Source organism: Nannospalax galili, unplaced genomic scaffold (genome assembly GCF_000622305.1).
Source record: "Nannospalax galili isolate Female #2095 unplaced genomic scaffold, S.galili_v1.0 scaffold411, whole genome shotgun sequence".
NCBI classification, from domain to species: domain Eukaryota; kingdom Metazoa; phylum Chordata; class Mammalia; order Rodentia; family Spalacidae; genus Nannospalax; species Nannospalax galili.
In genome coordinates, this window is record NW_008329714.1 from 2,244,675 (window position 1) to 2,259,099 (window position 14,425).

Here is a 14,425-nt window from a genome sequence, read left to right on the forward strand (position 1 = left end):
CACCCCTCTTCCAGGAAACTATAGATTAAGCAAGCCCAAGCATAAAAACCTCGCTATAAGGTAAAAATGGAGACTCCTGGCCCCACAGGTAACAGTCAGCACATTCCACAGCCCTGAGAATACCACCTACCAATAAGAAACTTCCAGGGCTGCATCTTATACATCCAATCACTTTAAAACTATGTTGGCACTCACGGGCTCCTTGAACCAACCAAAATGTATCTTTGGTACCCCCCCCCTTTGTCTAAAACCTATAAAAGGCTCCACTCTCCCTTACTCTGGGCTCTCAGCATGGACCCATTGAGTTGGTGAGGTCTGAGAGCCCGAGCTTAAGCCCGTATAAACCATAAACTTTTGCTTTTGCATTTTGGTGTGTGGGGTCCTCGGTGGTCTTTTGGGGTCCAGTGGATGAGGCACAACAATAGTACAGAGCCATAATATTTACCTCCAGCCACCTGACTTTTGACAAAGATGTTGAAAACATACATTAGAGAAAAAAACAGCATCTTTAAAAAGTGGAATTGGAAAACAGTTTCTACATGTAGAATAGTGACACTAGATCCTTCTCTTGCCTACGCACAAATAAATTCCAAATGCCTCAAAGATCTCTATGTTAGACCTGAAACTCAGAAAGTTCTAGAAGAATAAGGAGGACAGTTTAGGATATGGCCTAAAGGAAGGATTTTTCTGAATAAGACTCTGGTCTCCCAGGAAATAAGACCAACAATCAACAAGTAGGATTTTATGAAATTACAAATCTTCTGTACTGCCAAGGAAATTGCTGAGCTACGGAAGAGGAAGCTGCAGAAAGAAATAACCCTTGCCACCTGGATGTACATCTGACAAGGACTCATATCTAGAATATATAAGGATCTAAAAAAGAGTAAACCAAGAAGAAAAAACCATTAAAAGGGGGGCCCTGGAACAGAACAGAGAGTTCTCAGAAGAAATGTAAGTAGCTAAGAAACATTTTTAAAAGTGTTCACTATCCTTTAAATTAAAACTAGCCTGAGATTTCATTATTACCCCAGTCTAAATGGCTAAGATTAAGAAAACCAAAGATGTATTTTACATATTAAAAAGGGGGCCTTACAAGGGGAGGGGGGAGGGAGGGCTACACAAAGAACTAGGGAATAAAGGGGAAGAAAGAGCTCAAGAGAGGTGGAACCACAGCAGACAGAAACTATCAAGGGAGAAATGGGGACACTTTAAATGGGGAGGGTGGGGAGCAAGGATAAGATGGGAGAGAGAGAGAGGGGAGATAAACAGTACCTAGCTAGTATTTAAAAAAATAAGAGGGAATTGTATTAGTTCAGAAATCTACTGAAAAATTACACATACATCTCTACGTGAGTCTGTGAGTATAGCTGAAGCTTGAGTTGTTGGCCAGGGTAGTCCAAGAGACTCCCAAATTACACAGGCTATTGCCATAGTCCTTGATCGCCTCCCAGAACTTGAAGGTAAGACCCTATTGCTGAAGATAGGATATACTTCAGACACAGGATTTGGAGCAATGGACCTGGAACTGACCTGGAAGCCCCCTCCCCTGAAGGCAGCTCTCATAGCTCTGGAGAGCACTGGGCCAGCTGCTAAGGGAGAAGGGAGAACATCAGTAGATGGTCCAACCCCAGCTTCGAGGCCTGGAAAACCACATAATTGAGCAGCACAGCAAATGACATTGGTGCAGTGGTGGCATTTTTATCTTGGGGTTAATCAACAGCTGCCTAATTAGACTTAAAGCACACTCAATGGGAGGAAACTGATGTCTGGTACTGTAAACCTAGCCAAATACACACAGCCAGAGAGGTCACAGATCTTAGAGAAAACCCCAAGGCTCTCATATCCCTAGACAAATGTAATTTCTTACTCTGTGCAGAATACGGATCCTTAAATTTACAGACAAGTATCCCAGTCACCACCCATCAAAGTAGCTTCTTTTTCAACAGACATATTATTACAGATTCTCTGTGAGTTGCCCAAGCCTAAATGACACATCCAAGATGCAACCTTCACACCTAAGACACACAGCAATAGAACAAGGGATGAAGAAAGCACTAATGCATCTTTCAATTCTCATCAATGAAGCTCCTTCATGCAACAGAGACTCGGGAACACAAAGGCCACAAATGGCCAAAACACAGAGAACAAGAGTTGGCAGAGTGTAGGTCCATGGACAGGACTCCTATAGTGAGGTCCACCCACCCAGGGCTCAGGGACTACTGCCAAAGAGGGGGCAGAAAGACTGTAAGAATCAGGGAGGAGGTGCATGATGGTACAGAAATTGTTCTACAGGTGCCTGGGACCCTTCTCATACAAACCTACAGCAATGGTGTCAGCACACACAAGATCCATGCAAACTTAGGCAGACAAAAACCCAGCACAGAACTCTGGAAATGAACAGCGGGCCCCAGCCTTACTTGAAGAATTATTGGCAGCTGATTACTGCTGGGTGAGGAAGAGCTGATCTTCTTGAAGGGAGAGACTCTAGATATGCTGACTAAACCCCAGTGGACGACTTATACTGAGGGACATCTCCGGATACTAACTTTATATAATAGGCCTTAATACAAATACAGTCTGAACTCCTGTGGAGGGGCTACAGGATGGTGCCAAAGGGGAAGGGGGTATAAAGATGATTTTATTAACGAAATACATAAAAATTCAATTAAAAATTTATTTAAAAACCAAACCAAATAAATAAACAACTAAATAAAAAATAACTAATTAAATAAAATACATAGTTCAAAGCCAACCTGGTCTACATAGTGGGTTCCAGGCCAGCTGGGGCTTCAGGGGGAGCCTGTCTCAAAAGACAAAAGAGAGAGAGAGAGAGAGAGAGAGAGAGAGAGAGAAAGAAAGGAAACAAAAGGCACCAAATACTGGTGAGGATGTGGTAAATGGGGAACCATCATGCACTGTTGCTGGGGATTATGTGAATCCCAGAAGCCATAGTTTGCCAAATAAAAAGCCCAGTTCCAAGTGTAGGTTAACTTCTCTGGAGTTGTTGGTCAAGGGTTTCCCTGGGACTCCCAAAACAATACAGACTACTGTCATTTCTCTTCGTTGCCCATCAGAATTTGATGGTGATTCTATCATTGAAGATATCACATACTTTTGTCACAGGACACAGAGAAATCAAACACCGAATCAGAACTGACCAGGGAGCTTCCTCCCTGCTGGCTAGCTTCACAATACTGGAAGGTGCTGTGCAGGCTGCTGGAGGGAAAATGTCATCGACAGTAGGTGAACCCTGTGAACTGCAATAATGACTGGCACGGCAAGATACGCCCATGGGTGCAACAGTAGCATGAATGTTATGGGGTTAACCAACTACCATTATATTGCTAAATGGATATAGTATCAAACTGCCCTCTAAATTCATATCTCTCTACCGATGGATTGGTGCAGCTCTCGGACCTTATCAGAGCAGTTTCAGATAGAGTGCGTGGTAGTTAATGCAGAGACTCACAACTGGTCAAAGTGCAGAGAATAAGTGGTGTGCTCAGCCACAATGGAACAGCTATATCACAGCCCTCTCCAAGGCTCAGGGGCCATCATGGAAGAGGATATGGGAAGACTGTAAGAGGCAGAGGTCAGGAAGTACCCGGGTAAATCAGCGTCTTCCGGATATGACGAGACTGCTGCACTCATGAACTCACAGCTCCTATGGTTGCCTGTATAACGGTGGCACAAGGTCAGGCAGGTCAACATTCTAGCATGGGTGGAAAAGGATTTATGAGCCCCTACCCCTAACTGAGGAGCCATGAACCGTTGATGACTTCTGTGGGTGGGTCAGGTTTTGTTAAGGGTTGGCTCTTGGTAAACTGACCACGCTCCAGTGGATGACTTTACACACAGAAGAATACACCCAGTTGATGGGTTATTAAGTTTAAAGAAAAAAGAGGAGGAAGCTAGAGAGATGGCTCAGTGGTTAAGACCACCGGCTGCTTTCACAGAGGACTCAGGTTTGACTGTAGCACCCACCTGGAGGCTAACAAACATCTGTAACTTCAATTCCAGTGGAATCCAATGCCCTCTTCTGGACTCCGCTGGCACTGCATACATGTAGTGCACTTACTACATACATACAGGCAAAACACTCATAAAATAAAAATAAATTTTAAAATATTTTTAAAAAGAATATATAAAGTAGGTGGGGATATGGAGATGGAGGTGGATCTGGGGGGAATTAAGGAGAGGAGTTGGGGGTGAATATGATCAAATTACATTGTATGACATTCTCAAAGAACTAACAAAGTATTTTTTAAAAACAAAATCAAAAGCATCCTCAAACTCTGACATATGTCTGCCAGCTCAAATTGTCCTGAACATGACACAGTGACTTGACTTGCAAAGAAGCTACAGAAGTATTAATCTTTTCCAGCTACAAAACCAGAAAAGAACTTACTGGGTCAGTGGCGGGGAGGGAGAATTAGTCAAGCCTCTGTGCCTGATAAAAAATTTTAGAAGAATTTTCATGGGTGGGGCATGGGCATAATCTTTCTAGAAGTTGTGGGAAACTAAGGTTTTCTATATTTAGAGAGCAGACAATGACATAGGAGCTCCATGCTATATCATACATCTGAAGGATCCTTAGTGTGAGAACTGGAACATAGAAAAGGGATCACTAAAATAATCAGAATTGGAAACAGTAAATAATGAGCAATGTAGGACAGTAATGTTACAAACAAGGCTTCTTGGCCAGTTTCTGTGATTTCGTAATTAAGTAGTATGTTGAAGTTTAAACATAGTTACATCTTGTCTTGTTTAGTCCTGTAGCAATCCCAGATGTGGAGAAAATAACAAGGACTAATGCAATAAAATATCAGCCCAAGGGTAACATAAATGACATCCTGTAGAAACCAAATTCAAATCTATATGGTTAGCACCTGTGATGGTCAATCAATTGAGAAAATGATGAGATCTAGAATCACCTGGGAGACGGACCTCTGGACTTGCCTGTAGGGGATTAACTTCATTAGGCTAATTAAGGTGGCAGACTCCCCCACTGTAAGTGACACCATACCCTGGGCTGTACAAAATGGAGAAAGGGAGCCGAGTATACAATTTGCTAATCTTTTTCATTTTTTAAAAGTGTACGAGTGTATTGCCTGCACGCATTTAAGTGCACCCATGTCATGCAATGCCCTCGGAGGTCAGAAGATGGTTGTAAGTCACCATGTGGGTGCTGGGATCGAATCCAGGTCCTCTGCAAGAGCAGTTAGTGCTCTTAACCTCTGAGCCATCTCTCTCCAGACCCACAATTCACTCATCTTGAGACCGAAGAGATGGCTCAGTGGCTAAGAGTACATACTGTTCTTGCAGGGGACCCTAGTTGTGTTCCCAGGGCTTAAGTCAGGTGGTTCATAACTGCCCGTGACTTTAGCCCTAGGGGATTCTAACACCTCTGGCCTTTTCAGGCACCTGCACTCATGTGCACATAGCCACACACAGTCACACACATACATATAATTTAAAATAATAAATTATATCCTTTTTAAAAAGGTTTTCTATCTGTTTCTTGATTGCAAATGCAATGTGACTAGCTGCCTCAAGCTCCTGTTGCTCAGTAACCTCAATCTGTGAGCTAAAATAAACCGTTCCTTAAGATGCTTTCATCAGGGTATTTTATCACAGCATCAGGAAAAGTAACCAAGACATACCACAACCTTCAAACCATAAACTCTGTGACAGAACATCAGAGAAAGGCACAGAAGCCTAGAGTGTGTGTGTATGACACCTTAAGGACAACGTAGATGTTAAAAATGCACATTAGAGAGTCAAAGGAATTTTAACAGAAATTTTGACTATACAGTTTTCATGCTCAGCACTGACATCAGACCCAATCTCTCTGTGAGTTTGGACAGCATTCCATCTCATGATTATGGAGAAGTTTGCATGAAATCATGACATGCACAGCACAGGGTCAGGAAGAGTGAACTCTTGGACAATTAAATGAGTACAATAGTAAGGATGGTGATAGGTTTACTATTTACTGGACTCTCTTCTGCATCTTGTCACATAATAAATCATTTCAGCTTATGAGATAAGTTGTAATGTTTGTAACTAGTGTAAAACGCTGCCTCTCAGGCACAAAAATGAGTTGCTACTGCTTTCTGGATACACAGATGCCACCTTAATTTTCTAGGTCTGTTTGTTTCTACAGTGCCAGGCATGGGACCCAAGACTTTGCACACACTAGATAATTGCATTACCACTGAACTTATAGCTCCAGCTTGCCACCTTCATTACTAAGACTAAGACCATTATCTTGCAGATATCTCTACACAAAACAGATCTCTAGAGACCACTAGTTTCATGGCTGTTATTAATGCTGGTGCCCCATGGCCCATACCATAGTAACCACCAACATATTAGCTTTCAACATGGCAGGTAGACAATGGGGCATGGCCTCCTCTAGAATGGCTTTCTCATCTTAAAAGCCAGACACTCCTTGTCTAGAATTCTGGCTCATCTGACCTAGAATAGTCCTACAAAAGAGATCATCCACATGTTCTATAAAAGCTAAGACACAGTCTGAGAGAGGAAAGGTACTTGCTCAAAGTCAAACACCAGCGATGACACATCCTTTTCTCAAGGGCAAATTTTCTGGTGCTGAGGTTTCTACTCTGCTCATATTATCAAACAGCTCTTGCTTTCGTACTTGATAGTTTTTCCTTCTACTCCCTTAAACTCCATAGCTACCAAGATGGGACTCCTTTAGAAGATGGAGAGCCGTTTGATGAAGTCATATATTCCCAGCTGCCCCAATTAGCTTTCTGACAAATGTTCCAAGAGAGATTACATATTCAAATGATATTCACATGATTCAAAGATGGACAAGTATTTTCCAGGATATAGGCAGGGTGAAGCAAATGAAGGCCTATGGTAGAAGCTCCAAAGATGTTTGGACCTGAAGAGAATAAGCTTCTTGCCCCTACTGACCTTCTTATGGACCCAGCTCTGGTGCATCCCACAGCTTTACACCTGAGCCATGCTTTGGATTATGACTAATGAACACATTTATAAATAATCTTCCAATTATCATGTGGTATGTATGGTTATATTGCATCATGCCTAGAAAAAGCATCAGATGTAAACAGATTATAGACACCTATTATGATTTGAATGTGAAATGTTTCTCCACAAGTTCAGGGGTTTGAACACTTGGTCCTCAGCTGGTGACACAGTTCTGAGAGACTGTGGAACCTTTAGGAGGTAAGGCCTTGCTGAGGAAAGTGGGTTGCTGGGTGTTGGCCTTTCATGTTGCATCCCAGTTGGGGTTCAGGTCTTGCATTACTTCTGGCACAAGATGTAACACGCAGTGGCCGCACACTCCTGCCACTGAGAAGCCGCCTGCTGCCTGGCCGTCTCCACCGTGATGGATTGTGTGCCCTCAGTCCGTGAGCCAAAATAAATTGTTCCTCCCTTAAGTTGCTTCCTGTCAGGTATTTGGTTACAGCAATGAACAAAGTGACAAACGCTCCAGAGTTCATGATTTTTAAAGAGGAATAAAAGTCTCAAACATGCAAGTGCCCTGGGCCTTTCACAAATTGAGAATTTTCTAAGAACAGAAATACTTTCTTTCCCTCTGGAGTCTGCTATGGGTTTAAATTCCTCACCTCCTGGCTCCCCGCCTGTCGTGTAGGTTTGAGTCCCCTGTGGACTTCTCCGGCAGCCCCTCCCTGCGGTCCTCTAGGCTGGCCCCCTTTCTCCATCCGTTACCTCCTCCTATGGATGAGTCTTCAGTGGGCTGTTCCACACAGCTCCCCTATACATCACAAAGAACCTTAACTCCAGGCTTTGTGGAGCTCTGTGCCAGGCTGCCTGTGAGGCTTCATGCATAATAAATGATAATTCGGCTACACATGTTTTCTATTAGCAATTCAGACTCTTTTAGGACTTTTAAAACACACTTTGCAATTCACCAAAATTCTGGGAGGCATTTAAATAGGAAAAATCCATAAAAGCACAGAATGTCTGAGGTTTCTGGAAGGAGGCTTTAATGAAGAATTTCTCCCCAGAGGAACGTTTACTGAAATGCTTTTTGCTCTGTACCACAAGTTTTTCCAGAAGAGTACAAGACTAAATCATAGGTCTCCTCAAAAACAATGTCAATGGAATAGATTTTTTAAAAAAATGGTCTCAGGTTACCATAACAACCAAGATTCCAACATCATGTTGACTAACTGCAAAGTGATATGATCAGAAGACCAGAGCAGGGAACAAGAAGTATCAGGTTGCTATAGAAACTGGATATACAAAAAATGGAGTTGTTTCAATAAGGAATGTTTTCTGTGAAAAACTGAATGTAAAGCATCCTTCCAAGGTGAATGGTCACCCAATAATTTTATACATTTGACAAGAGCTATCTCATTCTATCTGGTTGCCAACGCTATAAGATAGAAGATATATCAGTTAGTTATTGCTGCATAACGAACAGTATGAAAACTTTGTGACTTTAAACAATTACCACTTGTTATGAGTGTCTGGGTTGACTAGGCTTGAGTTGTATTATCTGGGCTCTGATTTCAGTTGGGCTTGTTCAGGCATCAGCTAGCAGGACAGCTGGGAGCTGGCTATCTATGGAGGTTTCAGCTCAGAGTACTCAGCTTTGTGCCATTGTAACCCATCCTTCCTAGCAGGCTTCCTCCGATTTACTCTCAAGGAGGAGCAGGGTTCCAAAAGAAGGTCAAATCTCAGAAGTCTGCTTGGACCACAGACTCAGAACTAGCAAGCTCATTTGGTTAAAACACGACACATCACAGCCCTGCTTCAGCAGGCAGAAAAATAGATTCCATTTCCTGATGGAACAGGCTGCCGCACCCCATTGCAAAGGGTATGTATGGCTCCTGGCAGGAGTGGAGAATTGGGATCATTTTTGTAAACAATTTATCAAGAAGCAACTTTTACATACAATAGCCCCTTGAAATCACACACAAAAGTTAAACATGCAAAAGCCAAATAAATCCATCTAAATATTAAAAGTGTTTGACTTCCAGAGAACAAAGCAACACCTCAAATCTCAAATGCTAAATTATAACTCATGCATTAGACATGACTTTTATTTTTTTGGTCTTTTTGATTGAGACAGGGTTTCCCTGCAGCCTCAATTGGCCTGGAACTCACACTCACTATGTAGACCAGGCTGGCCTTGAACTCACAGAGATCCACTGCCTTTCCCTCTCAAGTGCTGGGATTGAAAGTGTGTGTCACCACATCCAGCCAGACATGACTTTTGACAATATGTTTTTCATGGTTTTGCACTTATTCTTATTTTCCTTCTATGACCTCAAAGATGAACAGCATCAAATGCACCACTTGAACCCCAAAAGGCATGTTGATGTTAGAGATAATTCTACCTGAAATCTTTGCACATCGGTTGATGCAGAGGGGTTTAATGAGGTGATTAGAAGCATGGGCTTTGAAGTCATGTGGCCTGGGATCAAATTCTGTCTCAAGCTCTGGCTAGGAGCATGAACTAGTTACACAGAATCCCTGAATTCCATGAGCTCCAATATCTGACTGCACAAAGCAAAGCCAGAATAGCTGTGTGATTTATTGATCTTAAGGTCCACTTTTAATTTACCAGTCTCTCTGAAGTCAGGATGAACTACACAACTGATGCTATAATCAAACTGAATAATGGTGCACCTTACAGCAGAGGGCACTTCAGGTGCAGAGACTACCGTTGTGCCTCCTTAGGAGGTGGAGTTAATCTTTGTGGACAGAACAGAACAGCAGCTGCCCCAGTTAAGTGCTTATTTAATGCGAACTACGTGAAGGATAAAGTCTGGTATACATGCCAGTGACTTAGAGGAGATTTCCGACCCTGTACATTCAAGTAGTATATGGCTCATGGTTCACATGTGAGAACATGAAAGGCACCCCATCTCCTTTTAGATGATATCTTAAGCAAAGAAAACTGAACCTGTCTGGTTGCTGGTTAGTACCAGCAACCACGTTTCTTGATTGTATTTAGCTGTCACCTCAGTCACGGGATGGCAAGTTCATCTGCCCATTTTCCTGGGGCTGCAACTGAGAATCAGTGAGGTGGGAGGACATGTATATGGTTACAAACCCAATTCACGGCAGGAAGAAGTTGCACCTAAATATTTTCGACTTCAAACTATGTTCATGAGACAGGAACAAAGAGGATAGAAGTGACAGATGAATAATTGCATTGTGCTAGTAATCAGAATTGGGCATTGAATGGAAGGGTGGTTAATCAGGTTCAGTTCAGAACTACTCTTTAGGAAGTGTTTAGCAACAAGCTAGCTGGAAGCAGGTCTGGGTTACTTTGAAAATAATGTTTGCACAGAAAGCAAGAAGTGTTCATCTTTGTGTGCTTATTTGGGGGAGTTTGAAAGTGTCCTTATGGAGACCATGAGGGACAGGTCACTTCTCTGGGCCATCAGTGCAGCTAATTAAGTGTTGCTTCAACCCCTCTGCCTGCAAACCCATGTTCTTTCATGGATCCCCGAATCTGACCAAACTGCTGAGTTAATGTGTCTTTATCTGTCTGCATCCCTGGTCCATGGTACAGATCCCGCTGATGATGTTTACTACATAAAATTCCTACAGGAATTCATTCCAGACATATCCCTGATGTCTAAAGAACAAGTGCCTCTGAAGTCCCAGACTGCAAAGGGATGCCCTTCCTTTGGTCACAGACCTGAGTGAGCTCTTCATCTAGGTGAGAAGCAGGCAATCATTTGGAGTTCTGCAGTGTTAGGCAGGAGGCACTCGGCACTGCACATGCTCTGCAGGTCATTCTGTTTAGCCTTTACTGTGTCACAACACCGCATCAGCTGGTAATGAGTTTCTCTTACCCGAGGGACAAGTGCCTGGGGGAAGCCACCCAGATCTGTTTGCACACGTTCAATGAATAAGAAGGAAAGAGAAATGAAAGGAAGGAGAGGACACGGAAAGAAAGACGTTGCAGAAGGAAGAGATGAATCTACGCGCACCCATAATAATGTCTTTTGCGGACACGTCTTCAAATGGTATGGCTTAACGGCAAACAGTGCAGTAATAATGTTCCTGCTGTCAAGGGGACCGTTCACTGCAATGTTTGTATGTCTTTCCCGCCGCCTCCTTTTAGGAGTTCAGGGTCAGAAGATGTGCATCTTCCCCTTGCGTTGTTCTTAAGTGCTCAACACGCTCAAGCCTCGACTCCACACCAGGTGTCCACCTTGTAAGCAGTTTCCTTGCAGAGCAACTCTCCTATTGTGAGTCTGTTTTGTGTCTTGTGTCCACTGTGGAGCTCACAGAGGAGACCACTCTCTCCTTAATGATATTACTTGTCCTACCCAATGGGAAGATACACAGACTTCAAGCATCATGCATCCGTTTCAGCTGTTGCCTAACCTATTTTCGAGAAGAAAAAGCACAAACATCCCCTCTAAACCGCTATCATTCCATCTAAATGGGCAGATACTTATTTTGGTAAGATGTATGTGTAGATAATGGATCTACTGTTTTGTTGGGCTCCTCTGACACAACTAAGAAGCTTGTGCAAGGTATGAGCACCTGATCTCTAATTTTTCTGGCTTCTGCCAGAAAAGTCTGTAATGAGTATGAGTAACTTCTTACTTATTTTGGTCTTTGTGACTAGATTAATGTGCAGAATTTCAAAAGTCAAAGTCCTCAGTAAGTGGGCGGTTCCCTCTCTCTGAATCTCCCGCCTTGTTGCTTAGTCTACGAAGCTGTCCACCATTATTTTGCACTATTTTTAATTCAATCTCAAATTAACTTTTTTAGTCCACATGGTACAAATAGCCAGATGGATAAGAAGATACCCCTACACCAGGAAAGCTCTCGGGCTTTCCCTGCCCTAACTACATCCTTTGCCAAAAGCTCCCTAGGTATGGATCCTGTTTGTCATCTATGTCTGTGTCACATCTCCCCTATATCTGGTACTAGGCACACTGCGTCTTCTCTCTCTTTTAGGCCATACATAGCCCCCCCACCTGGCTTTCGTGCTTGAGGCTCAGCCCTGCCTCTGGGTCCTTGCCAACGTCTGCCCCACATGTAGTCTGCCTTCCCTTCCACCTTCCACACCTCAAACACCTTCCTCAACGTTAAGATATCACAAGCTATTTTCCTTCTGGTCACCAATAATAGTCTACATTTGAAAACTGAGCTTACTCTGAAAGTCAAGATGTCCATCATCTCCTTGAACAGTAGAAGATCTGGACAGCAGGACAACACTGGAAGCTGAGCGGCGCTGCTTTCTTGTGAAGAGGCGTTTGCCTTTTGCTCACAACAGACTCTAAATCAGAATGTGCAGGCACCGCCCCACTCAGCCGTTCGGATCATTCCCCAGCCTCTTGTCTTGTTGGTTGTGAACCTGAACCTTTAACAGATGTGCCACTCTCCAGCCTTCACCAGTTTCTTGAGTTACAGTAGGGCACCTAATGCTTGCCCTAAGATCTATTTAAGTCCATTGTTTCCAGAAAGTTTACCTTAATAGTGCTTTAATTGTCTCTCTGTGGGTGTAGGGGGTGCTGATTAGCTAATTGTCAAACTAACAAAGAGGGTCTTTTATTTGGATGTTTATTTTCATTGAATTTTTTGTGCACTTCATATAATACATCTTAATCATCTTCATACCCCCTCCCCCATCCGAACTCTCCCATGCACCCCCCCTTGACTGGATTTCACACATTCTGTCATATATGTTAAGGCCTATCTAGTCAAGTTTGTATGCCTAGGTGTCCCTCAGTGAAATCTAGTCAGTCTATCTAGAGTCTCTCTCTTAAAGGAGATCAGCTCTCGCTCACCCAGCAGTTATCAGTTGCCAATAGTTCTCTGGCTAAGATTGGGGCCTGCTGCCTGAGAAACAAGTCCTGATGACAATATTTGAGCCCCTGAGTCCAGCTTCTTGAAGCTAGAATGATTTGTTCTTTTCATGCTTCCCATATTCCTAAGCCAATAAACTCTTGCCTGAATAGACCAGTTAAGCCAGGTTTTCTTTCATTTATGTCTTGCTTGAATTTTGAACAAGCAATACAGTTAAAAATATATCAAGTTCTAAAGTATCTGGCCAGGGCTCTTACTTCAGTCCTCCTGGTCCTGATTGTTCCCTGATCCTGGCAGGTCACCATGATGGTGGGCGGAGGTCAAGGAGATCTTGAAGAAAAAAGATGTGGAGATTTGGAAATGGGTGAGGCTGAATGTTATTTACAGTGACCTAACGTTGCACTTTAAGCCAAAATCACATCGTTCAGCAATGAGAACGTGCTGGGTAATGAATGTTCTCTTGTTAGAGAAAGACGATGTGGTTCCCACAGATGTGCACGGCTAATTCATTAGTGCTCTTTGTGACAGCAAGCAGTCATCTGGCGAAGTCGTCTGTGGAAATAATTTAATCAGACTTAAAAGAAAGACAGGAAATCTTTGACAAGTTTCCATATCAAAAGCTGTTCAGAATCACTGTATCTCCATGGAACTGGGGATATGTGTGCATTTTTCCATGACCAGAGAATCTGCTTAGAAGCAAGTAACAGAAGAGAAATAAACAGGCTCTTTAGAGGATGGGGACATGTAATAAGCTGTGTTCCTCAAGGATCAAAGAGACAGCATTTGTCCTACTGAACATCTTTATAAAAGACAAAGACGGAGGAGGACTCATTGTAGAGCCGAAAGCCCGGGCATGTGAATAGCAGTGAATTCTTCCAGTTAATGAGTGCTCAGAAAGCAGTGAGACTCCACCTGGAATCCCCAGCCAATTGGTTACTAATGACTGATCAGATAATTACTAAAGCCAAGCTAATCAATTGCAAAGTGGAGTTTGAAGCTACCCTGCTCTCATGCGCACTTCAAGACAAAAGATACTTCTAAATTGCCGCCTTCTTCCTCAGTATGGTATCTGGTAGAATACAGAAGACATGTACGGTGCTCAGTCAGTTATGTGAGCTGTTAGTCCAGATTTCAGATGACAGATCTGCCATACCTCAGCTGTCTTCCACGTGTGTAGTCAATGGAACTATACTGAGAAAGAATTACAATTCCTATTGTATCTCTAGATTCTCTCAGGTCCTCCTACTTTTTCTGAGTCCTGAACAAAACTTAGAATGCCCTACTGCTCTGGGACCAACCAGCAGGCTTCAGCCAAGCTGGGGCTTTAGATATTCCCAAACACTGATGAAGGTGTTTAGGTTGTTGTCCCAAATCTTCTCATCCTGAGTCTAAACTGCTTGCCCCCTCCACAGCTAAACTCCATCTCCTGACCCCCGCTATGGCATGCCTAGGGTACACATTCCTTTCCACCCCTGTGCATCGAGGATGAACTGCAGTACTTTGTGAGTTCTCCTAATAAATGTCTGGCCTGAACATCCTGAACTATAAAGCTTCTTTCTTTGAAATTCTAACTTATGCAAACTCAGGACCGTTATGAGAACTCTTCTCCACTGCCTTCCAG

General features: G+C 43.1%; 1 protein-coding gene across 2 annotated transcripts in view; it reads right to left on the minus strand.

Moving 5' to 3' along the window:
* The window catches only part of Hs3st4 (heparan sulfate-glucosamine 3-sulfotransferase 4), a 250,812-nt gene that overhangs the window by 67,728 nt on the left and 168,659 nt on the right, over window positions 1-14,425 (minus strand). The window contains exon 1 of one of the 2 annotated variants that reach the window (XM_029567789.1): window positions 7,623-7,646. The exons of the other annotated variant lie outside the window; for it this stretch is intronic. The gene's annotated coding sequence lies outside the window, so the exon portion shown is untranslated. Of the gene's footprint in view, window positions 1-7,622; window positions 7,647-14,425 lie in introns of those variants that run through there. 2 annotated transcript variants of the gene reach the window in all.